This window comes from Onychostoma macrolepis, chromosome 03, assembly GCF_012432095.1.
Source record: "Onychostoma macrolepis isolate SWU-2019 chromosome 03, ASM1243209v1, whole genome shotgun sequence".
Classification (NCBI taxonomy): Eukaryota; Metazoa; Chordata; class Actinopteri; order Cypriniformes; family Cyprinidae; genus Onychostoma; species Onychostoma macrolepis.
In genome coordinates this window covers 345,591-372,058 of record NC_081157.1, presented here as the reverse complement: position 1 = coordinate 372,058, position 26,468 = coordinate 345,591, and the positions used below count along the sequence as shown (strand labels likewise).

Here is a 26,468-nt window from a genome sequence, read left to right as displayed (position 1 = left end):
ACTATAGTGACAGAGATGAGGAGAATTTATTTGGAAGAAAGAGACTGGGGAAAAAAAGGCAGAATTGAGGATCTTTCAGAAATTACCATCACCACCAATGACTATGGCAGACTCCCTGAGAACACCATCAAGATGCGCCCCAGGAACATTTACAGTCCTTGTTCCAGTGCAGATGTCTGTAAATTCTGAGAACATTTAGGGCTTCATTTACTGCAACAGTCAGTGTACCAATTGTTTTGATGAAGTGATGGGTTAAACATCTATGCTTCTTGTTTACTTTTACTCTCATTTGAAATGAATTTGCACTCCAAATAAATATGAGGGTACTTGCAGAGCGACTTTTTTTCTATTTTGCTCTATACAGAATTTTTATATTTTGCTCTGTATAGTAATAGCCTACTGAACTTTATATGCTCCCGGAACGAATGGTAACACCAAAAATTATTCTCTGCCATTAAATTTAGGCATGCAACACTTTTTTGTATTGAGCCACCCTAACATTATATACTGGCCCCTTTCGGCCACCCTATAAAACAAATCCTGGAGGAGCCACTGGTGGGGTTGTCCTAAAGTTAAGACAGTTTTTAGTATTTTTTGTCAAGTTAGGTGGTTTCTGTAATACCAAACAAATAAGATAAGATTTTTAAGTTAGGCTCTTTCTGTCTCAGTTCTTAAAGACAAACACAAAAATTTTTAAAAGGAGTAAAATGGACAAGGAAACATGTAAAACCTATTAAAACTCTGATACACCAATATACTGTTATATACAGAGTGGTAAAACATGTCCCTTATGTGGCACAGTCACAACATCACTACCGAACACCTTTTTTCTGCAGTCAAGCACACTTTTTTGGGATTTATTACAAATCATTTAGTTTTTACATGTGTACCACTGTTCAGAACTGTGCTAGCTAACCATGTGCTGATTAACATCTTTGAGCTAGGTTCAAAAGTATCTAAAACTGTCACTACCGAAACACTCGGTGGAGTTTCACTACTGAAAAAGTCACGACCGAAACATGTCGTCATTGTTTTGGTAGTGACAAAAGGGGACACATAATCCTCAAATTTGGGGGAAGTAAACAAAATATTAGTACAATTATGCAGTTTTTTTGTATTTTAGTATGTTTTAGTAGTGTTTTAGTTTGTGAGTTAAAGTTCTGTAATGTAATGTGGTCGCTACCAAAGCATTTCTGTCACTATTGAAAATGTGCAGTCACTACCGAAACATGTGATATTTTGTCAAAAATGAAGTATACTGAATTATCAACTGAGATGTTATGATAGTTTTTGGTTCAATGTATATTCAAACTAATGAATCCTTAACTTTGAAATCAGTATGATCAACTTTTTGCCTTTTACAAAGAAAAACTGGATTCAAAATACAACAAATCTCATAATTGCACTTGAAATATTGTTAAAAAAAATTAATTGTTGTTGAACTTTTAGCTTTTGGCTTTGGACCAATTCTGAAGAATGGCCCATTAATAATTTATTTTAGTCCAGACCTCCGCTGGGAAGAGACCGGACCTCCTGGAACTTTAATTGAATTCCTCAGACTTGTATCATAAAGAAAGACTTTATTTGTATGGTTTTGTAATATCTGTGTCACATATTTCCTTATGTGTCATGGTAGATCAGGTAGACTCTTATCATAGAATTGCATTACAGATCAACTGTTTTGTACATTGTAGTGGATTAAAACACAAGTAACAGGCTGGATGTACATTAACCTTACAAAGCATATCATAGAAGATCATATATTTTGTCTAGAGCAGTGGTCCTCACTAGTTTTGCCATGAGAGCCTCACTTATAGGACAAAGTCAATAGAAGAGCCACTTTTACCGCATCAAAGTATCACTTTTACCTTTTAAGTATCAAAAGTTACATCCAGTCATAAATAGCATGTCTGCTTATCCATCTGTCATCCCTGAATATGCTATGCAATGCAATACAAAGGGGGTTACTTTTAAAAGTTATTTGCCTCTACATTAGCCCATCATGTATCTAACCATGCAAGAGCACATTCCGCGTTAAGAGCTGTAAAGATCGAAGATTGAAGATAAAACAACTCCGCAGTGAGTCAGTGTCATGGACGTAAGGGCAGAACAAGTTTAAATATCTTTCTAGTCTATATTTCCATCTTGTAATTCCGCTGTTTTGGGTATTTTTTTAAATATACATTATTTGTAATAGTGCAGACACTGACTGTTGTTCATGTATTTATGTCCTTATTTGGCGAGACGGCAGACGCTATAAACACTGCGCGCTTCAGTGTGTGTGTAGTAAATGAAACTGCGCGTCTGTGCATTCATTCATAACGAGACACGCAGGATTCATATTTAAATGCTATTTTTGCAGCTTAATATTTACAGATACTAGTCCATATCACGATTTGATTTAAGTGTAATCACCTACTTTTGATTTATTCATCCAAACTTTGTCAAATTCAATGACATATATAGTAATATGTTATACAGAAAATTCTGTTTTTATAACTAGATTCCGCATCGCGGAAATCATAAAGCCCTGATCGCATCCTGTGTAGACACGATGTGAGTTTTTTAATGGGTTATGTTATAGCCCTGCTTGTTTTTAATGTTTTTATGAAATCTCTGTATTGACCATATCATCGTATTATTTACTGCCATGTGAGCCACAAATTAAAGCTTGGCGAGCCGCGCAATGAGTAACACTGGTCTAGAGCTTCGTAATTAGGATGAGTTCAGTTCATGAGGATTCTTAATGAGATTTTTTTAGCAAGCCAATAAATCACTCGAGACTTGACTCTGACTCCAGCGATGAAGACTTGTGAACATCGCTGTGTGGTTCCTCCACTGCATGGATCTTCATGTGTATCTTCAGGTGACTTTTAATAGAGAAACTCTTTCCGCACTGATCACACGTGTGCAGCTTCTCTCTGCTGTGGATCTTCTCATGTCTTTTCAGATTTCCTGACCGACTGAATCTCTTGTCACAGTATGAACACTTGTGAGGTTTCTCACCAGTGTGGATCCTCTCATGTGTTTTCAGATTTCCTGACTCTCTGAATCTCTTGTCACAGTGTGAACACTTGTGAGGTTTCTCTCTGCTGTGGATCTTCTGATGTGTTTTCAGATTTCCTGACTGAGTGAATGTTTGTCACAGTGTGAACACTTGTAAGGTTTCTCTCCAGTGTGGATCTTCTGGTGCAGGTTTAAAGAGCTCGCTGTAGTAAAAGTCTTGTCACACTCAAAGCACAAGTACTCTCTCACACCAGTGTGAGTTTTCTGATGTACATGTAAACTCCGCGGCAGTGAAAAACTCTTCCACATTCAGAACAGGAATGTGGCTTCTCCTTCGTATGAACTGCCAGGTGTTCCTTCAGGTTTGTTGACTGATGAAATGTTTTGCTGCACTGATCACACTTGAACGGCTTCTCTCCGGTGTGGATCCTCATGTGTAGTTTAAGGTTTGTAGATTGTGTGAATCTCTTCCCGCACTGATCACACACGAACGGCTTCTCTCCGGTGTGAACTCTCATGTGATCATTAAGACTATGTTTGTATGTGAAACTCCTCCCGCACTGATCACACGTGTGTGGCTTTTCTCTGGTGTGAACTCTCATGTGACACTCAAGCGCTGATTTGCATGGGAATCTCTTTCCACACTGAGTGCAGGTGATAGATTTCTTGGCTTTTCTTTTCTTTAAAAATATATTTTTAGTCTTTGAGTGACTCAAAGGTTTTTCTCCAGGTTTGTCATGATGTTTCTCCTCCACTTCACTCAGTTCTTCACTCTCCTCGCTCTCTTCCATCAGCTCTGAAATAAAAAGAAAAAAAAATCACTTTAAATAAATCAGTATTCAAAGAGCGAAATATGAAAGTGATTATTGATGTCAAGACAGCTGCTGTAAAATATTATAATCATTCTGGTGTGTTTTTATGAATTAATTGCATGAATGAGGTACATTGACATTTAAGTTATGGTTTTCAAAGCATTTTAGGCACAAATTAAATTTTGTCATAGTGAGTACTATCAATCATCTAATGTTAAAGGGATAGTTCACCCAAAAATGAAAATGTGATGTTTATATGCTTACGCCCAAGGCATCCAAGATGTAGGTGACTTTGTTTCTTCAGTAGAACACAAACGAAGATTTTTAACTCAAACCTTTGCAGTCTGTCAGTCATATAATGCCAGTCAGTGGGCACACAATCTTTGAGAGTAAAAAACATGCACAGACAAATTCAAATTAAACCTTGCGGCTCGTAACGATACATTGATGTCCTAAGACACGAAATGATCTGGTTTGTGCGAGAAACTGAACAGTATTTATATCATTTTTTACCTCTGATACACCGCGATGTCCAACTGTCACAACATCTGGCGCATGACGCGTCAACCGGCTACGGCACATAGATATATATACATAGATACCTCATTAGCGACTGTTTTTATGGGCTGCGATACATAAGGATCTACGTATATATATCTATGTTCCAGAGCCGTTGACGCGTCACGCACCCGATGTTGTGGATGAGCTCAGGAGAGTTGGACATCACCTGTATCAGAGGTAAAAAATGAGAGGAGGATGTGAGACGTGTCTCTGGGCCTGGCGTCGCTCAAAAAAGCCCCTGGAGCTTAGCTTTCACCGTTACCGACAACTGGATTAAGGGGCGCCCACCCCGCCAGCAGATAAACATCACATTTTCATTTTTGGGTGAACTATCCCTTTAAGTTAAAGGGACCAAACAGATCTCGCCCCCATTTACTTCCATAGTAGGAAAAATAAATACTATGGTAGTCAGTGGGGGGGGGGGGGATATCTGTTTGGTTCCTGACATTCTTCCAAATATCTTCCTTTGAGTTCAGCAGAACAAAGAAATGTATACAGGTTTGGAGCAACCTGAGGGTGAGTAAAGCATGACAGAATTTTCATTTTTGGGTGAACTATCCCTTTAAGTTATTCCTTCAACCCTGTCAGACAGTCTGGAAGTCCATTTACTTCATACAATTAGCTGTTTATTGCTTATTGCTTAAAAAAATATAACAAACCACACAATGTTGTATCCAACATACTGAATATCTGTTGAAAACTTCATAATTGAACTGTTTATCTAAATGTGATGAAGTGCTTGAATCTTTCTAACATGAATGTTCTTCAGCATCGTGAATGAAGAATAAACACCAACCTGTTTGTTGTTCAGTATCTTCAGTGTGTTTGATTCTGCAGGGCTCTGGATCTCTCATCTTCTCTCTGTCCTCTTTAATAAACTCAGTCTTTGATCAGATTTCAGCTCTTCCTGATGCTCTGACGCTCGTCTTCACTTCTGAACTGATGGGAATCTTCCTGCATTTATTGCTGAACTGCAGTGGGAGGAGCTTCACTGATGATGAGTTCCAGTGTGGGAGGAGCTTCACTGATGATGCGTTCCAGTGTGGGAGGAGCTTCACTGATGATTAGTTCAGTGTGGGAGGAGCTTCACTGATGATGAGTTCCAGTGTGGGAGGAGCTTCACTGATGATGAGTTCCAGTGTGGGAGGAGCTTCACTGATGATGAATTCCAGTGTGGGAGGAGCTTCACTGGTGATGAGTTCCAGTGTGGGAGGAGCTGATCTGCCAAAATCAAAAATCTATCTCTTACTGAGTTTGTTTTTATAGGGTCAAAGACCAGATGTCAAATTGTAGTGTCTGCAACAAATTAAATTTACCAAAGTTATATATATTCACAGAAAACCCATTAAGTACAAACCCATTAAGTACATAGCTTTCCTGTAGTTCAAATAGTAGAGCATGGCGCTAGCAACGCCAAGATCATGGGTTTGATTCCCAGGGAAAGCAAGAGCTGATAAAATGTAAAAACTGTAACTTGAATGCAATGTAAGTCGCTTTGGATAAAAGCGTCTGCTAAATGAATAAATGTAAAATGTAAGTACAAATGTGTGTATAGTTATTCTGTAGTCAGTTGTTATATTAGTTGTGTTGTTCTGACCTGTACTTAATAAAATACTGTATCTAAAATAATACCATACTTAATTTTATTCGGCTACTTTAACTGATTATAAAGTTATTGCTGACAAATGGGTAAAAGCTAGTGTTTTGAAGGATAGTATCAAAGTATAGAGATTTAAATGGACAATTAATGAGTATTTCTGGGCTGCATTATGATCCTTAAACACAGTGTTTGAACATGTCATCAAATGATTCTTCTTCTAAATATACCTGGAAAGTTGTTTTTCTTCTTTTTGCTATATAAACCCATTTTTGTCTTTGACTCGTATACTAATTAACCAACGTAAGCATTTATATCTGTGTATCATAAAGCAACTGATGTTAATTCACAATTTTTTATTTCTAATTCTAACATTATTCTGTTTCTTCATTAAAATAATGGTAGATATCTAGAAAAGTAGTAAAGGACTGTGAGGAAAGCATTGGGAAGCATAAAGACAGAAATAAATCTACATATTTGTAAGCAACAAATACCTTCAGTCTGTTGACACCAATGACATTAGCTTGAAGTGGCAATTTACAGGAGATCTGAAGACATCAGCATAATAACTGAGGTGAGAACAGGAGCTATTGTCATGAAATAAAGAGTGTTTTCAGCAGCTGTTAATATTGATGAGCCTCAGACGATCAACACTCATTCAACAAGACATTCAGGATCATCAGCAGATCATCTCACTTTATTCTGAGTGTTTGCTCTTAGAAACACATTATTTGAGTCGGGATATATGCTAAAAGAGTTCTACTGAAAGATAATACTGTTATAAGTAACACAATATGACATAAACAATACAAAAATAAACACGAATGTAACTCATCTTCATTAAATAATTTGTCTAGTTTTAAGGTCTGTAAGAGGACAAACTTAGATTACAAGAGAAAGTGTTAATATTTTACATTTCTCTGACCTGCAATGAACAAATGTCATTTCCACCACATCTCAATATACAGCTGTTATTTAAAAATAGAATAACTTATGCCACTCATGAATTGTCTAAGATCATATTTGTAACTAGTTTTACCAGTTTTTCCACAATGTAAAATAATTATACATTTGTCAATGAGATAAATTAACTGCCCTAAGGACCAAATGCTGAACTGTACACCTGTCACACTCTGAAATGTAATATTGGATTATATATTAATTATTAGAAAATAAATAACTTGAATTTTTATATAAAGTAGAGCATGATCTCATAAATTGTGGATACATTTTTAATGTGTGATGAGAACTTTTTAATTATTTAAAAAAAAATGTGTGGTGATGGAAATAACAGGGTGTTGTGGAAATGACAATGAATTAACGTGAATGTAGAGAAACAGTAGAGATATTTATTAGAAAAAATCTTAAACTCATCACACTCTTTAAACTCAATTCACAAAGTCATTAAACATATCAATTGTACTTTGTAACCATAAATGTCATTTCCACTACAGAGGCAGTGTGTTGGAAATAAATATATTAACTGAACAAGCAATATTTACCTTGATTTTTCTTCACATGTTTAATTCCCTCCATGTCCAGCATGTGCTCTGATTTCCATAGAAACCATCTAAACAATCTTTCACACAAACTTTTTAAAAGGGACATTACAGTGTTGTGGTGGAAATGACACCAACACTGTGCGACGGCTATATTTTGTATAAAAAGTAATATTGATAGTGGTCTCACATTAAATACTATAATGTATTTTAATTATTTTACTAGTCCTTAATTCAGGTACATTAATAGTTAGCAGATAAGTCATATTTTTAAACTGTATTTTCATTGTTGAAGTTTAAAAGTCTGGGTGTGCGACAAGGAGAAAACAGTGATTTTGACACCTATAAGGAGGTTGAAATGTATGAAAAAAACCATAATAGAAAGGTAGTAAAAGGTTTTTAAGGTGGTTTCATTGTTAGTTTGAAAAGAAAGCGGAATTTGTCCAAAATTATATGTATTTTTAAACATATGACCAAAGAACATAGTCTAAGAATCACCCATAAATAAAGGTGACTATATTGATAGTCTATGGCTCATCAATGTTATCAGAGGAGCTGAAAAGACTCTTTATTTCATGTCAATAGATCCTGTTTTCACCTCATTTGTTATGCTGATGTCTTCAGATCAGTAAATTGCCACATTAAGCTCATTTTATTGGTGTCAACAAACTTAAGCACGATCAACTCTTGGGTTAGAAACTACAATCAGAGATCTCACTTACCAAACAATAGCTTTATTATCTTTCAAATGCTGAAAAAGGTACATCAAAATGGTACATACAGTATAAAGTGCACCACATGTGAAGCATGCAATGACTGGCAACTTTAACCATTAAAAGGATACTACGACAAATATATTCCTTTCCTTATTCAAACTTATGTTTTAATGAATATATTGAATTTCTTGAAAGGATAGCCCCTTCAGATGTGACATCTCAATTCCAAGGGGGTCCTAAAAACACAAAAACAAAATATTACAACATAAACATGTACACACACAAATGTGCTAAACAGAAGACATGCTCAACCAGTCCCTCACACCCACAGCAGGATTACAATACAATCAATGTCAGAATCAACAAGAAAATTTAAAAGCATACACAAAATAGTTTGATATAAGAAAATTGTAATGTTTCTTGATTCAGTAAATTCAGTTGATTCAGTTTTGTAACAAACTGGTTTTTATTTTTCAGGACGGGACCTGGAGCAGCAGCAACACAGATTCACTTCTCCCTCATAATCTTCCAACTCTACTGACACCTAGGGGTTAGTGTTAGTATTGTTAAATACAAATACATTCTATCACTACAAATAAAGATGACCTAAAGCAGGGGTGCCCACACTTTTTTGTGTGTGGATCTACTTTTCAAATGAGAAACTCACCGAGATCTACCAAGTGAAAAATAAATAAATAATAAAATACATATACAATAAATAGGCCTATAAAAAAGCTTGTTGGGATGTATCTTTATATTGCATTAATTATTTTTAAATTTAAATAAAATATTAATAATAAAATAGTTGAATTCTTAGTACCCATAGAACTGTGCCTGCATTTACCTAAAGCAGTGGTTCTCAACCTTTTTAACTACAAGACCCCCTCCTCTACAAATCAATACGTAAAGCCCTAACTTTTCTATTCACTAAAACCTATGTATTTTCATGCAAGTTTTTTTAAACAAAGCAAATTCAAGATAGATTTAAACATTCCATGTTCTTTTTTTCAAACATACTTCGCAAACATGTCACTGATATTCCACACAATTTAAAAGTAAGTAAAAGTATGTATATCTGAACTCAGACGCCACAGTGAACAGTTCCTCTGTCAGAACAAGCCGTTTGGAGCGTTTGATGCCCGTATGTACATGAACACCACTGATCCTCACAAACTTCTCCAAAACACGCGAGCATCTGTTATAAAACACTCGCTGTAGTCAACTACGTGAATATATTGAGCTGTATTCAAGCAGAAATATGATGTTATAGTGATCAGTGCGCGGAGAGCACATACACGGTTCGCTTGCGCGTCAAATAACGGACACAACATGCGCCTAATGCACGATCCTGTATGTCACTGTAATCATCTTTATCTTGATTACAATTGTCATCCATTAAAACTTAAGGCTACTAGTGTGACACTGGCTTCTTTTATCCAGCCAGCTGTAGTTTGTGTATCATATGCTCATACAGCGGTTATGAGCCGCGTTCAGTCTGTATTTCACACAGCGCGATGAGGAAAGGTTTGCTGGTCTGAAACACAGAATACGTTGAGAGGTGGTGCTGTTATTTATTTAGATATATTTTTACATGATCATCGTCATAACCAATGTTCCCTCTATTTTTTTTTCTTGCTGAGCAAAACTTTTCTCTATTGGGCGGACATTTCGGCCACCTGAGCAAAAATATTCTTTATACCAGACATGTACAGCGTGCACACAAAAAAGTGTGTAACAACTTTAATGTGCTATTTATATTTGATTTGACCCTTGATGTAACTAAATGATGCACATTTGAGGTTACCTGAAAAGTTTTACAGTACAATACACACTGCCGTTCAAAAGTTTGGGGTCAGTACATTTTTTAAAGAAGTTTCTTAGGCTCATCAAGGCTGTATCTATTTGATAAAAGATACTGAATATTATTTCACAAAATAATATTGTGAAATATTATTGCAATTTTAAATAAAAGTTTTCTATTTGAATATACTTTAACATATAATTTATTGCTGTGAAGCAAAGCTGAATTTTCAGTGTCACATGATCCTTCAGAAATCATTCTAATATGCTAATTTATAATCAATGTTGGAAAAAGTTGTGCTGCTTAATATTTTTGGGACCTGTGATACTTTTCAGGATTCTTTGAGAAATAAAAAGTTAAAAAGAACAGTTATTTAAAATAGAAATGTTGTGTTACAGTATCCACTACTATTCAAAAGTTTGGGGTCAGTCAATTTTTTTCTTATTTTTTTATTAATAATTTTATTCAGCAAGGATGTGTTAAATGGATAAAGAGTGATAACAAAGACTTATATTGTTATAAAATGTTTATATTTTTAATTAATGCTGTTCTTTTTAACTTTTTATTAGCCTAATCAAAGAAAAAAAGGTTCCAAAAAAATATTAAGCAGCACAACACTGATTATAAATCAGAATATTAGAATGATTTCTGAAGGATCATGTGACACTAAAGAGTGGAGTAATGATGCTGAAAATGCAGCTTTGCTTTACAGGAATACACTTGTAAACCTATATCTTCTAAAGTTTAGGCAACTCAGAAGTGAAGACCAGGAGACTTCGGGTTGTATCTTCAGCAGGATTCTTTTATTGAGAACACAAGCTGTCGGTAGCTGTAGTCATCGAAAATCTAACTAAAGCAGTGATACATTGTAGTTTTAAATACATTTAGGGGGCAGTGCTTAGGAATGGAACCCAAGCACCTGGGTGACAACCTTAAGACATGCAAATGAAGTATTCAGGTATAGCATCCTGCCCCATTTAACCACTCCTAATCTAATCAGCCTAACTGCCCAAAGATTGGGGCAGAGGCATCAAGAGCAATTACAAACAAAAGGCAAGAGTCTCCGTCGTCTGGCTCATTAGACTTACAATAAGAGAACAGGAACTGGCAGGGACCTCTTGAATCGTTCATCTGATGTCATCATCTTCACCATAAATGCTAAATACAATGTATATAACTTCTTCAGTTTGTACACTATTACATTGGAATCTAAATTAAACATTTAAATAAATTTATAATCCCACAATTCCCCCTTTGAGAGTTCTAATAACTCTCACAAAATACAAATTTAGACACTTAAAGGTTTATTCTTGTAACTTGTGATCGTTACAGGCACATAGCACTTGTTCTGTGTTGATTGTCTGTAGGGACGAACTGCATGCTGACACAGAAACAAACATGCAGCTCCGTGAAGTTCTTAATAGTCTTTTCTGGTTGGAACTGTCATTTCTCGTGATGGGCGTGAGTCATTTGTTGCATGAAACACTTGATACTAACAGGTTTCCGAACCATGAAGAATTATCTTCAGCCATCAGGTGTAATTTTGCTGAAAGATCAAGAATGTCTTGATCCTGTTGCTGGATGACTGAAGTTCTCGTATGTGATTCTCTGCGTTGTGTATTTTTTTTTCTTTGTTCTGTCTTCCGTGACAGTTGGCTCGGCAGTGGGTCTCGTTGTCTTTTAGAGGTTGTGGCTTCATACGCAGGTGAGGAGTTCGGTGCGCATGGGTCTTGGAACAGCCATCAAGTGGTATCTGCACAGAGGAAGAAAGAAAACAAAAAGACAGCAGTATTTGTTCTAAAGACTACAAACATTAGGGTTGTATCCTCTGTTCAATCTGCGTCTGCTATTGTTGTTCCTTCTTTCCCTATTTCTTAATTCCTGTGACACCTAAAGAACAGTGAGGTGAGGGTGGACTAGTGGATGGGGAAGGCCTATGAGGGTGTGTTCACCACAGGGTTGGTGTCAGGATAAGGAGTCCAGGATCCAAGTGCGAGTGCAAAGATACGTTTATTAACAGCAAGAACAGACAAGAATCTCCAGCAGAGATTTGAGTATCCAACCCCGTGCCGAATAATCCAAGGAGAGAGCTGATAATCCAGTGACGGCAGGAACACGGAGAACTGGCAAAAACAAGACAACGTTAACGAACCGACAAACCACACTGAAAAGCGCTGGCTTGATATAGGCAGCACAACAAGCTACAGCTGGTGCGTACTGATAAGGCACCAGCTGCGGTAATTAGACGACGACACACACACACACCAGACACGCAAGATGACACACACAGACCCATGAACCGTGACAGTACCCCTTCCCCTAGGAGCGCCTCCTGGCGCTCCCAGAAGAACCTACCTGGCGATTGAAATCATCGATGAGAGAGTGATCCAGTATGTCTCTAGCAGGCACCCAACTTCTCTCCTCAGGACCGTAACCTTCCCAGTCCACCAAGTACTGAAATCCTCGTCCCCTCCGCCTCGAGTCCAGAATACATTTTACCGAATAAGCTGGTTCCCCATCTACGAGACGCGGCGGTGGGGGAACCGGGACAGGCGGATTTATGGTAGAATGAAAAACGGGCTTTAATTTGGATACATGAAAGACCGGATGAATTCTCCTGTACGCTGGAGGAAGTTTGAGGCGGACTGCCACCGGACTAATAATCTTGATGACAGTAAATGGGCCAATAAATTTGGGAGCGAGCTTATTACTGACGGATCGGAGGGGAATATTCTTAGATGAAAGCCACACTTTTTGACCCACGACGTAGACGGGAGGTCTTGAACGGTGGCGATCGGCCTGGACCTTGCGCATCCCCACCCGGAGGAGGGTCTGTCTGGCCCTGCTCCAGGTGCGGCGGCATCTCTGGACAAAGGCGTGGGCAGAGGGAACCGCGACTTCGGACTCCACACTCGGAAAAAGTGGTGGCTGGTACCCTAAACTACACTCAAACGGAGATAGGCCCGTAGCTGAGACTGGTAACGAGTTATGTGCGTACTCAACCCATGAGAGTTGCTGGTTCCAAGAGGAAGGGTTCTGAGAAGCCAAACACCGCAACATTCGTTCTAAATCTTGGTTGGCCCGCTCCGTCTGACCGTTACTCTGGGGGTGGAACCCAGAAGAAAGACTAACAGTCGCCCCAATAATTTACAAAACTCTCCAAAATTTGAAACAAACTGAGGACCCCTGTCAGAGACCACATCCATCGGGAGGCCATGTATGCGAAAGACGTGGTCAATGACAGCAACCGCCGTTTCTCTGGCAGACGGTAATTTAGGCAGAGAGATGAAATGAGTTGCCTTCGAGAACCGGTCCACCACGGTCAAAACCACCGTGTTTCCCTGTGAGGGTGGGAGACCCGAAACAAAATCTAGCGAGATGTGGGACCAGGGTCTCAAGGAACTAACAACGGCTGCAGAAGTCCAGCAGGGGTCGATTGGAAGACTTAGAAACAGCACAGACCGAGCAAGCCAAAACAAAAGGCGAACGTCGCGAGCCATACCTGGCCACCAGAACCGTTGTTTAACAAGAAACATGGTACGATTAATCCCAGGATGACAGGCTACCCTGGAACAATGACCCCATCGGATAACTTCGGACCTTAAACACTCTGGCACAAACAACCGACTCGGTGGGCATCCGGCGGGCGTTACCCTTGAGAAGCCATGCGGACCTTCGACTCGATCTCCCATGTGACTGCAGAAATAAAAATTTTCTGCGGCACAATGGGTTCGGAAAAAAACCGGCGCTCCGAATGGTCAAAAATACGGGATAACGCGTCCGGTTTGATGTTCTTAGACCCAGGACGGTAAGAAATAGAAAAATCAAAACGACCGAAAAAGAGCCCACCGAGCCTGCCTAGAATTTAACCTTTTGGCGGACTTGATGTATTCAAGATTCTTGTGGTCAGTCCAAACGACAAAGGGAACCCCCGAACCCTCCAACCAATGACGCCACTCTTCCAAGGCAAGCTTGACTGCCAGCAACTCTCTGTTACCAATGTCATAATTACACTCGGCGGGGACAAACGGTGAGAAAAATATGCAGGGATGCACCTTGCCGTCCGTGAGGGAACGCTGGGATAGGACCGCACCAACCCCCACCTCCGACGCCACAACCTCCACCACAAACTGCCGGGACGGGTCAGGGGCAACTAGGATGGGAGCTGAAACGAAGCAGCTTCTGAGTTTGGAGAACGCAGCTTCAGCTGCACAGGACCACCTGAAGGCAGTCTTGGTGGAAGTTAAGGCAGTCAAAGGCGGCTAGCTGGCTGAAGTTGCGAATAAAACGCCGGTAAAATTGACAAAGCCCAAAACCTCTGCAGGGCCTTGCGGGAATCTGGGGTTGGCCAATTCACCACAGCTTGAACCTTATCGGAATCCATGCGCACCCCTCGGCCGAGACGATGTAACCCAAAAAGGAACAGACTGTGCATGAAAACGCATTTCTCCGCCTTAACAAAAGCCCATTCTCTAACAGCCTCTGAAGGACTCGCCTGACGTGCTGAACATGTTCCTGGAGAGAACGGAAAATATCAGTATGTCATCCAGGTAGACATAAATGAACTGATCTACCATATCTCTCAGCACATCGTTGACGAAGCGCCTGAAAAACCGGGGCGTTAGAAAGACCGAAGGAAGAACACGATATTCAAAGTGCCCCTGGGGTATTAAAGGCAGTTTTCCATTCATCCCCTCTCTTATGCGAACCAAATGATAAGCGCTATGGAGATCCAATTTCGTGAAAATGACGCCCCTGCAACGCTCGAAAGCTGATGACATCAACGGTAAAGGATAAGTGTTCTTCACCGTGATGTCATTCAACCCCCGATAGTCAATACAGGGACGGAGAGAGCCGTCCTTCTTTTTCACGAAAAAAAATCCCGCACCAGCTGGAGAAGAAGAGGGGCGGATGATCTTGGCTGCTAGAGAATCAGAAATATATTTCTCCATAGCCTCCCTCTCCGGAGTGGAAAGCGAATATAACTTGCCCTTAGGCGGAGACGTACCTGGTAATAAATCTATAGCACAGTCATAGGGACGATGCGGAGGTAGAGAAGCAGCCCGAGACTTACTGAACACTCCCTTCAGGTCAAGGTACTCACATGGCACGTTAGACAGGTCAGCGTGATCATCCTGAAACACAGAACAAGACACAGGAGAACATGCAGACAACAAACAGGAAGCATGACAATATTCACTCCAAGTCAAAACAGCATTCTTGCCCCAATTTATCTGGGGGTTATGGAGTACGAGCCAGGGATGTCCCAGCACTACAGGTGCAGCGGGAGTATCGGTCAAAAGAAAATCAATCCTCTCTGAGTGTTGTCCAGAGGTGATAAGTCTTAAAGAGGCAGTGGAGTGTGTGACGGCGGGTAACGACTGACCATTGAGCGCAACCACAGAGATGGGCTGAGAAAGCTCCACCACTGGTATCTTGAGGCTGTGAGCGAGACTAATGTCTAAAAAATTACCCTCCGCTCCCGAGTCCACTAAAGCCTCACAGTCATAAGTAAGTGACTGCATCCTCAACTTTACCGGAAGATGAGTGGCTGCAAGAGAGGATTTATTATGTAATCCCACCCGTCAGTAACCTCTTACCTACTGGCGGGCACTGGCTTTACTGGACAGTGCAGAGCAATGTGACCGGCAGTTCCACAGTACAAACAGAGTCCTCTCTCCCGCGCCTCTGCTTCTCCAACTGTGAAAGCGAGACCTGCCCATCTGCATGGGCTCTGGATCTGGAGGAGAAAACACAGATTCGTCAGGAACTGGGGAAAAGTGACCCTGTGGAAAGACCGCAGCCCCGGAATGTCTGCAGGCCCGTCGCCGTAACCTAGTATCCACGCCGAATGGCCAGGTCAATGAGCCCATCTACGCCGGGGTAAATCCAACGAATAGACTTCATCCTTAATGGCATCAGATAAGCCATATAAGAACATGTCCCATTGTGCTTCTGAATTCCAACCGCACTCCGCAGCCAACGTGCGAAATTCAATAGAGTACTCGGTAACGGAGCGTTCTCCTTGACGCAGTTCAGCGAGAAGCCGTGCCGCTTCTCTGCCCGGCAGCGCGATCAAACACCTTCTTAAGTTCCTCGGAAAACGATTGAAACGAACGGCAGCAAGGAAGTCTCTGCTCCCACACGGTGGTTCCCCAACCAGCCGCCTGTCCCGAGAGCAAAGTGATGATGAAAGCCACCTTAGACTCCTCGGTGGGAAACGATGAAGGTTGGAGGAAATGTAGAGGAGCATTTGGCCAAAAAGAGCGACATAATTGGGGTTCCCCGAGTAAAAGGCTGGAGGCGGTAGACGAGGTTCAGTGGAACGAACGGAGTGATCCACGGCAACAGGTGGGTTGGGTGGGGGTGGTTGCTGAGCTGAAGCAGTCTCTACCTTAAACCGCTGAAACTGAGTGGTTAACTCAGACACCTGAGTAACCAGAGCCTGGACCGCACGCCCCGTAGCCATCAGCTGTTCCTCCTGGCGCCTATGCGGGTGTTGCTGCTAGTAAAAATCTCCCTCCATTCCTCTGAACTCGCTGGATCCATAATGGTCGGTTCGTTCTGTCAGGATAAGGAGTCCAGGATCCAAGTGCGAGTGCAAAGATACGTTTATTAACAGCAAGAACAGACAAGAATCTCCAGCAGAGATTTGAGTATCCAACCCCGTGCCGAATAATCCAAGGAGAGAGCTGATAATCCAGTGACGGCAGGAACACGGAGAACTGGCAAAAACAAGACAACGTTAACGAACCGACAAACCACACTGAAAAGCGCTGGCTTGATATAGGCAGCGCAACAAGCTACAGCTGGTGTGTACTGATAAGGCACCAGCTGCGGTAATTAGACGACGACACACACACACACCAGACACGCAAGATGACACACACAGACCCATGAACCGTGACAGTTGGCCCCCGAAGCCTGTTGCATCCGGTTCTTCCCTGTGGCTCCTCACTGGTCCATGTGTCCTAACCTATCCCTGTAGGTGGAGGAACAACTTTACAGTGTGACACATGAGTCCAAGTTTTCCTTCCCTGACACAATACTGCAGCTGCTGTAATCAACATCACTTGATGTGGTCCGTACCACTTAGGCTCTAATGGCTTGTTTCTGAACGACTTTATCATGACCCATTGACCTGGGATGATAGTGTGTCCACCTTCTAGTGGAGTCTGCCAACACGACTCAACTCTCTCTCTGGCACTCTGTACTGCCTTTGTGAGGTTTTCACAGTAAGCGATCAGGGCATCTGAAACAATGTGAACATCAGCATTTCTAAGATCAATTACACCTGGCTTCTGCATGGGACGCCCAGTAATAATCTCATGAGGGCTCAGTCCTACTGATCTGTTAGGTGACGCTCTCATACTACACAGTACTGCGGGCAGTGCTTCAACCCATGGTACTCCTTCCTGATGCATTTTGCTTAGCCTGGTTTTGATTGTTCTGTTTGATCGTTCAACCTGTCCTGATGCTTGTGGCCTATAGGGACAGTGAAGGTTCCACTTAATCTTCAACATTCTAGACACTTCCTTGACTACCTGTCCTGTGAAGTGGGTACCTTGATCTGAGTCAATGCAATCTGGTAATCCCCATCTGGGAATGAAATCAGTAACAAGACATTTAGCCGTATGTGCAGCTGTAGCACGCCCTGTTGGATAAGCTTCTACCCATCTTGAGAATTTGTCTATTACTACCAAAACGTCAGTTTTTCCTTTACAAGGGGGCAATGATATGTAATCAACTTGCAGGTGACGAAATGGCCCTGGTGGAGCTGGGGTATGTGCTGCTGGTGTGGTGGCTGCTGGTACCTCATTATTTTTCTGACATGTTACACATCTCTTGACTGTTTCAGTGGCTATGTTTCTGAATTTTGGATTCCACCATTGATTTGAGAACCTGTGATTCATCGTTGCTGGACCACTGTGACCCAAATTGTGTATTTGTTGAGCCAAATATGGCAACAGTGATTCGGGAGCAACATACTTTCCCCCTTTGGTCCAGCAGCCAGATGAATCCACAGTGGCTCCTTTGTCTAACCATGTCCATGCTTCATATAGAGGAACGTCTTTATACAGATCAATGATTGATTCAGGAGGTAGAATTGTCTTCTGTGCTGTACTACCTGAACATACTTGTACAGTTGCATAGAAACAAGCCTGTTTAGCCGCTACATCAGCAATAGCATTACCTTTAGCTTCCGTAGTATTAGTTGTGAGGTGTGCTTTCACTTTGATCACTGCTAATTTCTTTGGGAGCTTCATGGCAAACATTAAATCTTTCACTAATCCAGCATGCTTAATGGGGGATCCAGCAGAAGTTAGAAATTGTCTGGTTTGCCAAATAACACCAAAATCATGAATTACCCCAAAAGCATACCTGGAATCTGTGTAGATATTTGCAACTGATCCTGAAGCTAGCGTGCATGCTCTTGTTAAGGCTACTAGTTCTGCAGCTTGAGCTGAAAAATGATCTGGAAGTCGACCTGAAGCAACTACTTCAGTGGTGGAAGTTACTGCATATCCTGCTCGTCTGTTACCTTCAATAACTTGAGCTGAACCATCAACAAACAACTCCAATTCTGCGTTCTCTATGGGAGTTTCTGCTATTTCACTTGTCGCTGCATATGTAAGCGTAACACAATCATGAGTCATTTCACCTTCACCCTCTAACACAACTTCAGTCATTGCAGACATCATACATGAGGATGGGTTCGTGACTGGTGCACGCTGTATAACAATGTTCGGGGCTGTGAGAGTTGCTAACCAATTTCCCCAACGGGAGGTGACAGAAGTGACTTTTGCTTGATTCATTAGTGCAGACACTGCGTGTGGGCATTTTACATTTACATTCTGACCTAACACCATTCCTGATGAAGCCTGAAGCGCTAGATGAACTGCCTGTACTGCTCTGAGGCATGGGCCCATACCTTGAGCGACTATGTCAAGTTTACCAGAATAGTAATGAATTGGGCGTAAGCTGCCCCCATGATCTTGCATTAGACATGCAGTCATAAAGCCTAAGTGTTCATGGACATAAAGCACAAAGGGTCTATCTGATTGGGCAATTCCTAATGCTGGTGCTTGACATAGTGCTCTTCAAATCATTAAAAGCTTTGATATGAAGTTCTTCCATACAAACAGTATCTGAATCTTTACCATGGCCTTTCAACAAATCATAGAGAGGCTGAGCAATCGAAGCATAGTCTTCAATCCAAGGTCTACAGTAACCTGCTGTTCCTAAAAATGAGCGGAGTGTTTTAATGGTAGTAGGCGGAGGTATAGCTTTGACTGAAGCCGCCGATCCTGTGTAATGGATCTATTTCCTGCACCAATTGTTTGACCCAGAAATGTGACTTGCTTTTTAGCAATTTGAGCTTTGTGAAAGCTGCATTTGTGTCCTTTTTTATGCAAATAGTCCAACAATGCTGCCAATTCAGTTTGATGTACCTCATGGTCTGTTGAGGCAAGCAAAATATCATCAGCATATTGAATCATAGTGGACTGTTTGACTGGACATTCTGGGTCACACAAATCACGTCTGACAGCCTGATGGTATATGGTCGGCGAATTCTGAAATCCCTGTGGCAGACGTGTCCACTGGTATTGTTCATAGTCAACTGTGAAAGCTAACCATGACTGGCTGTCAGAGTGCAACGGTACAGAAAAGAATCCATTAGACATATCAATTACTGAAAAAATCTTACAATCTAATGGTAAGCCATTACAAATTGTAGATGGATCTGCCACTAGGGGGGTGATTTTATCAATATGTTTATTGGCTACTCTGTAGTCTATTGTAAGTCTCCATGTCCCATTTGATTTCTTGATGGGCCATATGGGCGAATTACATGGACTGTTGGTTTTAACGAGCACTCCTTGTTTCAGCAATTTTTCTACAATAGGTTTGATTCCCTGTATAGCTTCCTTATTAATCGGATATTGTTTGGTGACCGGAGGTGGATTTCCTGTCAATTTAACTGGTTCTACACCTGTTAACAAACCACAATCATCCTTGTCTTTAGCCCAAATTAGATGATTCTGTAAGAAAGCATATTCAGTAGGGATTGCATTATTGGTAGAAACTTGTGCTGAGGAAATTTTTATGCTAGCGGATTCTGAGGACACGTCTAACGTTAGATGTACTTGTCTCAGAAGATCCATGCCTAAAATTGCACCTGTATTTAATGGAGCACATAGCAATTTTGTAGTCAGAGTTTTTGGGCCAAATTGTACCTCTATGGGCGGGGTTTCATACAAAACAGAATCTTCACCTATTACGCCAGTTAAACAAAGTTTGGTTTTCTTGTATGGGATGTTTAAAACTTGTGCCAATTTTGTAGGAATTACTGTACATTCTGCACCTGTATCAAGCAAAAAATCAATCTCTTTCTCTTTACGCTACCTTTCACAAAAATTCTTTTGTCATTGTGATGGATTACAGGGGAAAGGTAGCTACTCACAGCCCCAACAATTAGTTTTTTTCCTGGTCTTGTTGTGCTCTAAGAAGAGCCTGTACGAGCTGTCCTAAAGTTTCAGTGGTCACTGGCGGAACTACTTCAGGGTTGTAGGCAGGCTGAGGAGGAGCAGAATTATGCATAGCATTTCTTTTACTATCTTGCAACTTCTTCCTACACTCTTTCTCCCAATGTCCTAATTTTTCACAGTAGTTGCATTTGCCTTCTTTTAGACCATCTCTTGTCTTGTTTTGTTGTGTTAAACGTAGCTGCTGCTACTCTCACTTTTGCCTTGACATCAGCATCTCTTTCCCATGTAGCTAACCTGTCTAGGTTACTTCTGAGAGTTCTGTTAGACCAAGTTAGATCTAAGAATGGTAAAGCTTTTCTGTATTCGGCTACAAGGCCATCTGACCAGATACGAACTAGGGGTCCCTTGTCATCTAGCACACTTTCAGGGTCGTCAACAATTCCACTGTAAATTACAGCTGACTGACAAAATCTCTCAGTATATTCACTCACAGTTTCTTCTTTCTTTTGCACGCAGGTAGTAATTCTAGACCAATCAATTTTGGGTCCTAAGATATTCTTTAGGATTTTCAAAATACCTTCTCTTAAATCACCTTTACTTGCATGTCGCATTTCAGAAGTAACAGCAGATTCAAAACTGTTGAATTCAGATTCAGTTAGAATTTGTGACATCAACTGCGTTACCTCTGTTAAAGACATGTCGGAAAAGGCGCATTTTACTGATCAATACTCTTCTAAATTCAGAAAAATGTGTGCGTGCTGAGGGTAAGCTCTGAGACAGTCTCTCTATATCTTTAGGCCCTAGTGTTTTGGCAACAGTTTGTATTTGCACAACAGAAGAGTTGAGAGGAACACTTTCAGTTTCCTCAATGCCTTGAGATCTTCTCCGAGCACCACAAACATTGACCGAATTTACAGGCACATCAATTACTGATTGGAGAGCTACATCTCTTTCAAAGAATGCTTGTAAATCAGGGTAAATTGTATCCGGCTGACTAACTTCTACATCAGTTTTTGCTGCAGCTTTGTTGCGGTTCAATTTCTTAGTCAAAGAGGATACTCTGGCTTGAAGCTCATTGTTCTGTTTCTCTAGCTCTGAATTACGCTGAGATTGTTGTGTAGCTAGTGTTAAACCAAATTCTCTGTGGCAGCAGATAATGCCTTTAACATTGTTCTTGTGAATACATGCTCCTAACACCTTTTTACACTCATCTACAGACCAAGTCTTGTCTGGATGGATCTCATATTTCTGCGTTAGTTCTTGTCTAACTTTCTCAGTGATTATTAGGTTCATTTGCACTCCTAACAGTGTTTTGAATTCACTATCTGACCACAATGGAGTCGCAAGACCATCCTTTTCTGTTGTTGGAATCAGCCTAGCATTCCTTCTAACCATTTTGTACGTTTCTTCTGTACCACACAAACAAAAACACTAAAACTTCTCTGATCAACAGAGGGTACACTTGTTAACACAGCTTAACTATTGTTAACTTTCCAAATTACCAACACTTCACACTTAACTTCCCTGCCTACAAGAACAGAGGATAAACCAAAATTATTAGCCTGAAATGCTAACCTTCTCTGTGAAAAGAGGATAAACCAAAATAACTAGCACGTAAATGCCAATCTTCCCTGCCTACACAGAACAGAGGATAAAACAATATTAGCACTTGATGCTAAACTTCCCTGCCTGGACAGAGGGTAACTTCATCTCTAAAAGTACATTTTTTAGAGGAAAACTTAGTTAACCAAACCCTACAGCTGTCTGTTAACTCTTCTCTGTCGGCGCAGAGGATAAACAAATTTGTACTGGTCTTAAAGGTTCTTTTGGATTAGAGACAGCACTCACCACAACCTTGGTTGAGAGAAAATTCAGTCTGGAAATCTTTGTTCAGCTTGAAGTTTTCGCTGGATTCCAAAAGATGCAGTCTGGAAGCAGATCTTTGTTTGAGCTTGAAGTTTTCAATCTGGATTCAGGTGAGGAAGCTGGAACTCTATCCGGGTCACGGCACCATCTGTTGTAAACCTATATCTTCTAAAGTTTAGGCAACTCAGAAGTGAAGACCAGGAGACTTCGGGTTGTATCTTCAGCAGGATTCTTTTATTGAGAACACAAGCTGTCGGTAGCTGTAGTCATCGAAAATCTAACTAAAGCAGTGATACATTGTAGTTTTAAATACATTTAGGGGGCAGTGCTTAGGAATGGAACCCAAGCACCTGGGTGACAACCTTAAGACATGCAAATGAAGTATTCAGGTATAGCATACTGCCCCATTTAACCACTCCTAATCTAATCAGCCTAACTGCCCAAAGATTGAAGCAGGGGCCTCAAGAGCAATTACAAACAAAAGGCAAGAGTCTCCGTCGTCTGGCTCATTAGACTTACAATAAGAGAACAGGAACTGGCAGGGACCTCTTGAATCGTTCATCTGATGCCATCATCTTCACCATAAATGCTAAATACAATGTATATAACTTCTTCAGTTTGTACACTATTACATTGGAATCTAAATTAAACATTTAAATAAATTTATAATCCCACACACTATAGCCTAAGAGTTCACAATATTACTGGTTTTATTTTTCTGTATTTTGATCAAATAAATACAGCCTTGATGAGCATAAGTGACTAACTAATTAAAAAACAAGGTCAATTATTTATTAGGTTTATAATATAGGCCGAACATAAAGCATTTAAACTGAGATCTGTAAGTTAAATATAAAAAAAAATAAAGTAATTAATTAAAAAAAAAGGTGAATTCTTATATAGTTATCTAAACATCGCTATGAAGTACAGTTTGCACAATACACCTGTGTGTGACTGTAAATGTCTCAGAGTTTTGTTACCATTCTGTTAATCATCCGCTTAATCAAGCCACTCTTCTTTAACACATGAGGACGTTTTATTTCACATGTCACGGTGTTTGCGTTGGCTCTTGATTTGAGCTCTTTCATCCGCAACCACTGAAGTATTGGGTTTCTACAGCGACTCATTTGGCGCACACCATTCTCTTTCTATGAAACCTGTACACCGCATTCACCGGTTCTAACTCTATAGCGGCACCAGCTCTACAGCGGTTTACCCGAGCATTGCAATCCTTTCGTTTTAACTAGAGTACAATCAAATGGCTTTCCCAACTCATTTTAGCGTGTGCGCGGCACATTATTTCTCTGCGCGGCTGCGGTGGAAGTGCACGGCCGCAGCTAAGAGGGAACATTGGTCATAACATTAGTGAATATATTATATATTAGTTTTAAGTTGTCTCGCGAGAACCACTGACCTAAAGCGCGATCTACCAGCATCGCCTTCGCGATCGACCTATTGGGCACCTCTGACCTAAAGCAATAAAGGGAAGCAACAGATATCAAAGACTGAGGAAGATTATTCCAATAAAATGGAGCTTTATATTGAAAAGACCCACTGTCAGGGATTCGTCACAATCACCACAGTCACCATCCAGGACAATCACCCGCTCACAATCACCTGAGTACTGATCACCCGCACCTGCTGTCACCAATCAAGCCACACTATAAACACACACACATCCCAACCCCTCATTGTCTGGTCTACTGTTCACCTACACGGACTGCTCTGAGCTCGCAATGAACTACTTACCAGGAATACTTACCCTTTCACACGATCCTCCAATGACTCCTTTGTTCCTGCTCCAAGATCCCCAACACACCTGCAAAAGAAACACCATCAAGATCACAGCTAAGCACTCTGAATTGTTCCCCTTCAATAAACCATCCAGTTTGTCACTTACCTGTTGTCTCTGGCCTTGTTTTGTGACACCTACGTCCGGCTTCACTAAAAATTCTGGGAATAACAAAGAACAGAAATTGTACACGTCTAAGTGAATAAGAAGATCTGTCTGGAATCAGGTACTGTTTCAAATACCAAGGACAATAATAATAATAATAATACGCATTTAAAAATAAACCGAAACCAATGAAATTGTCTTCTTGATTCAGGATGTAACCAATTAAGCATTTCGTACATATGGCAGTGATGAGTACGATATGGACACCTTAACACAAATCTACACAAAGAGTTGTAAACCACATTAAGGAGAAAATACTCAGCAATGGTGTTGATTAATGGAACAGTAACTAATGAAATCTACACAGAGTTGTAAACCACATTAAGAGGCTTCAGATAAGTATCAGAGGTATTTAGATATACGATATCAGCATAATCAATAAAAGCTAATATTACCTGAGAAATAATTATTTTGCTAACTTGAGATGTAAAACAATTAATGGAGCGATAAAGCAAATAACTGTATGTTCTATTAACAATATAATCAATATGGGGCTTAAAAGTAAGTTCAGGGTCAATCCAAAGGCCAAGATATTTAAATGAATCAACAGTCTCAAGAAGTAAACCATCATCAAAAGTAATATTCAAATCAAAAGGAAAAAAACGACACCGTCACATGCCGAATAACATACAACAAGCCTTCTTATTCAATATAAGCATATTGTATACAAATTATTGCAACAAATCAGAATTAGTGGTGTAAAGAACAGTGTCATCAGCATAAATATGTACAGAGCAATTTAAGCATATTTGAGATAAATCATTAATAAAAATTAGGGCTGTCAGTTTAACTCGTTAACTGAATTTATGAAGTTATGAAAAAATAACGCAATTAAAATATTTTAATGCAGTTAACGCACTGGCCCCGCCCCCAAACCTGTACATCATCTTACATTTCATACAGTAACTGACTGTTGACAAATATGATGCAAGGCAACAATCCCATAAATTAATTTATGCCCTAAAAGTCAAGATATTGGGGCAAAAATGCCCCTGTATGAGTTTTTGTCTCATATTTATATCATATGACAAGCGATATCACACCAGAAGCGAGAGCAATAGCCTATCACACTAGTGCTGTTTTTGTTCACGAAGAAAGAGTGCAAATCATCAACTGTATAAGCTGCAAATGTGATTTTATAGTAAATAAGAAGTTAATATTTGTGTTATATTTTAAACAGAATATTGTGTTTTTGTTCAAATTTGCCAACGAAAATATTACCTATAAAGCCACCGCAGAACTGTTGTGCATCTGTGAGCAACACAGCAGTGTTTAGTTTCTGAATGAATCCGCGTTTTGAACGAATCATGTGAATCAATGATTCAGTAGCCCATTCATAAAGAGAACCATTTACTGAATTCCTGAATGAATCAGCCGTTTGGACGAATCGACTCATAAAGACATTTACTGCCACCTGCTGGTAGTTTTAGTTTCTTCTTTAGAGTATCATTTCATTTATTAAAATAATAAATAAATAAAAACATTAAAGGGATAGTTCACCAAAAATAAAGAAATAAATAAATTCTGTCATCATTTACTCATCCTCATGTTGTTTCAAACCTCAATGACTTACTTTCTTTTGCACAACGTAAAAGAAGGTATTTTGAAGACTGTTGGTAAGCTGTTGAGCTGTTCCTCAACTTATCTTCTTTTATGTTCCATACTTTGTGTTAGGCCGTTGTAGCCTAAACATTTAACACAATAATAGCTTTAAATGATGTTTTGGGGGTATTTTCACAGCAGGACCCTGTAACTAACTAGTTTTAATGATGCTTACCTGTACTATATGTTATAAATATAACAAAAAATTTTCTTTTTACTGTGAATTTTAATGTTAGTGTTAATGTTTTAATCTTAAAATGATTTTTTTTTTTCTGTGGTCATTTGTGTTGATTTTTGTCAGTAAGCTGTTTGAGCCTCAATAGTGTACTCCTACTGATTTTTTTTTTTTTTATTAACCTTTTAATGGGAAAGTATATTACATGAATATATTTTTTATTGGTTAATTGGGTCAGTTATTGTTTTATAGATTAGTGAAAGAGTGTATTATTTAGTTTTCTTACTAATAATTATTTAGTAAAGGTTTAGCCAATGACAGTGTTAAGTTAATGAGCAGTGGGCATACCGGAGCCTGCTTAAATGCTGTGGGAAATGTACCAGTGT

General features: G+C 40.0%; 1 pseudogene; it reads right to left on the bottom strand.

Moving 5' to 3' along the window:
• Positions 1-2,595: 2,595 nt before the first annotated feature.
• On the bottom strand, positions 2,596-5,328 carry LOC131538143 (gastrula zinc finger protein XlCGF52.1-like; annotated as a pseudogene).
• Positions 5,329-26,468: the final 21,140 nt, after the last annotated feature.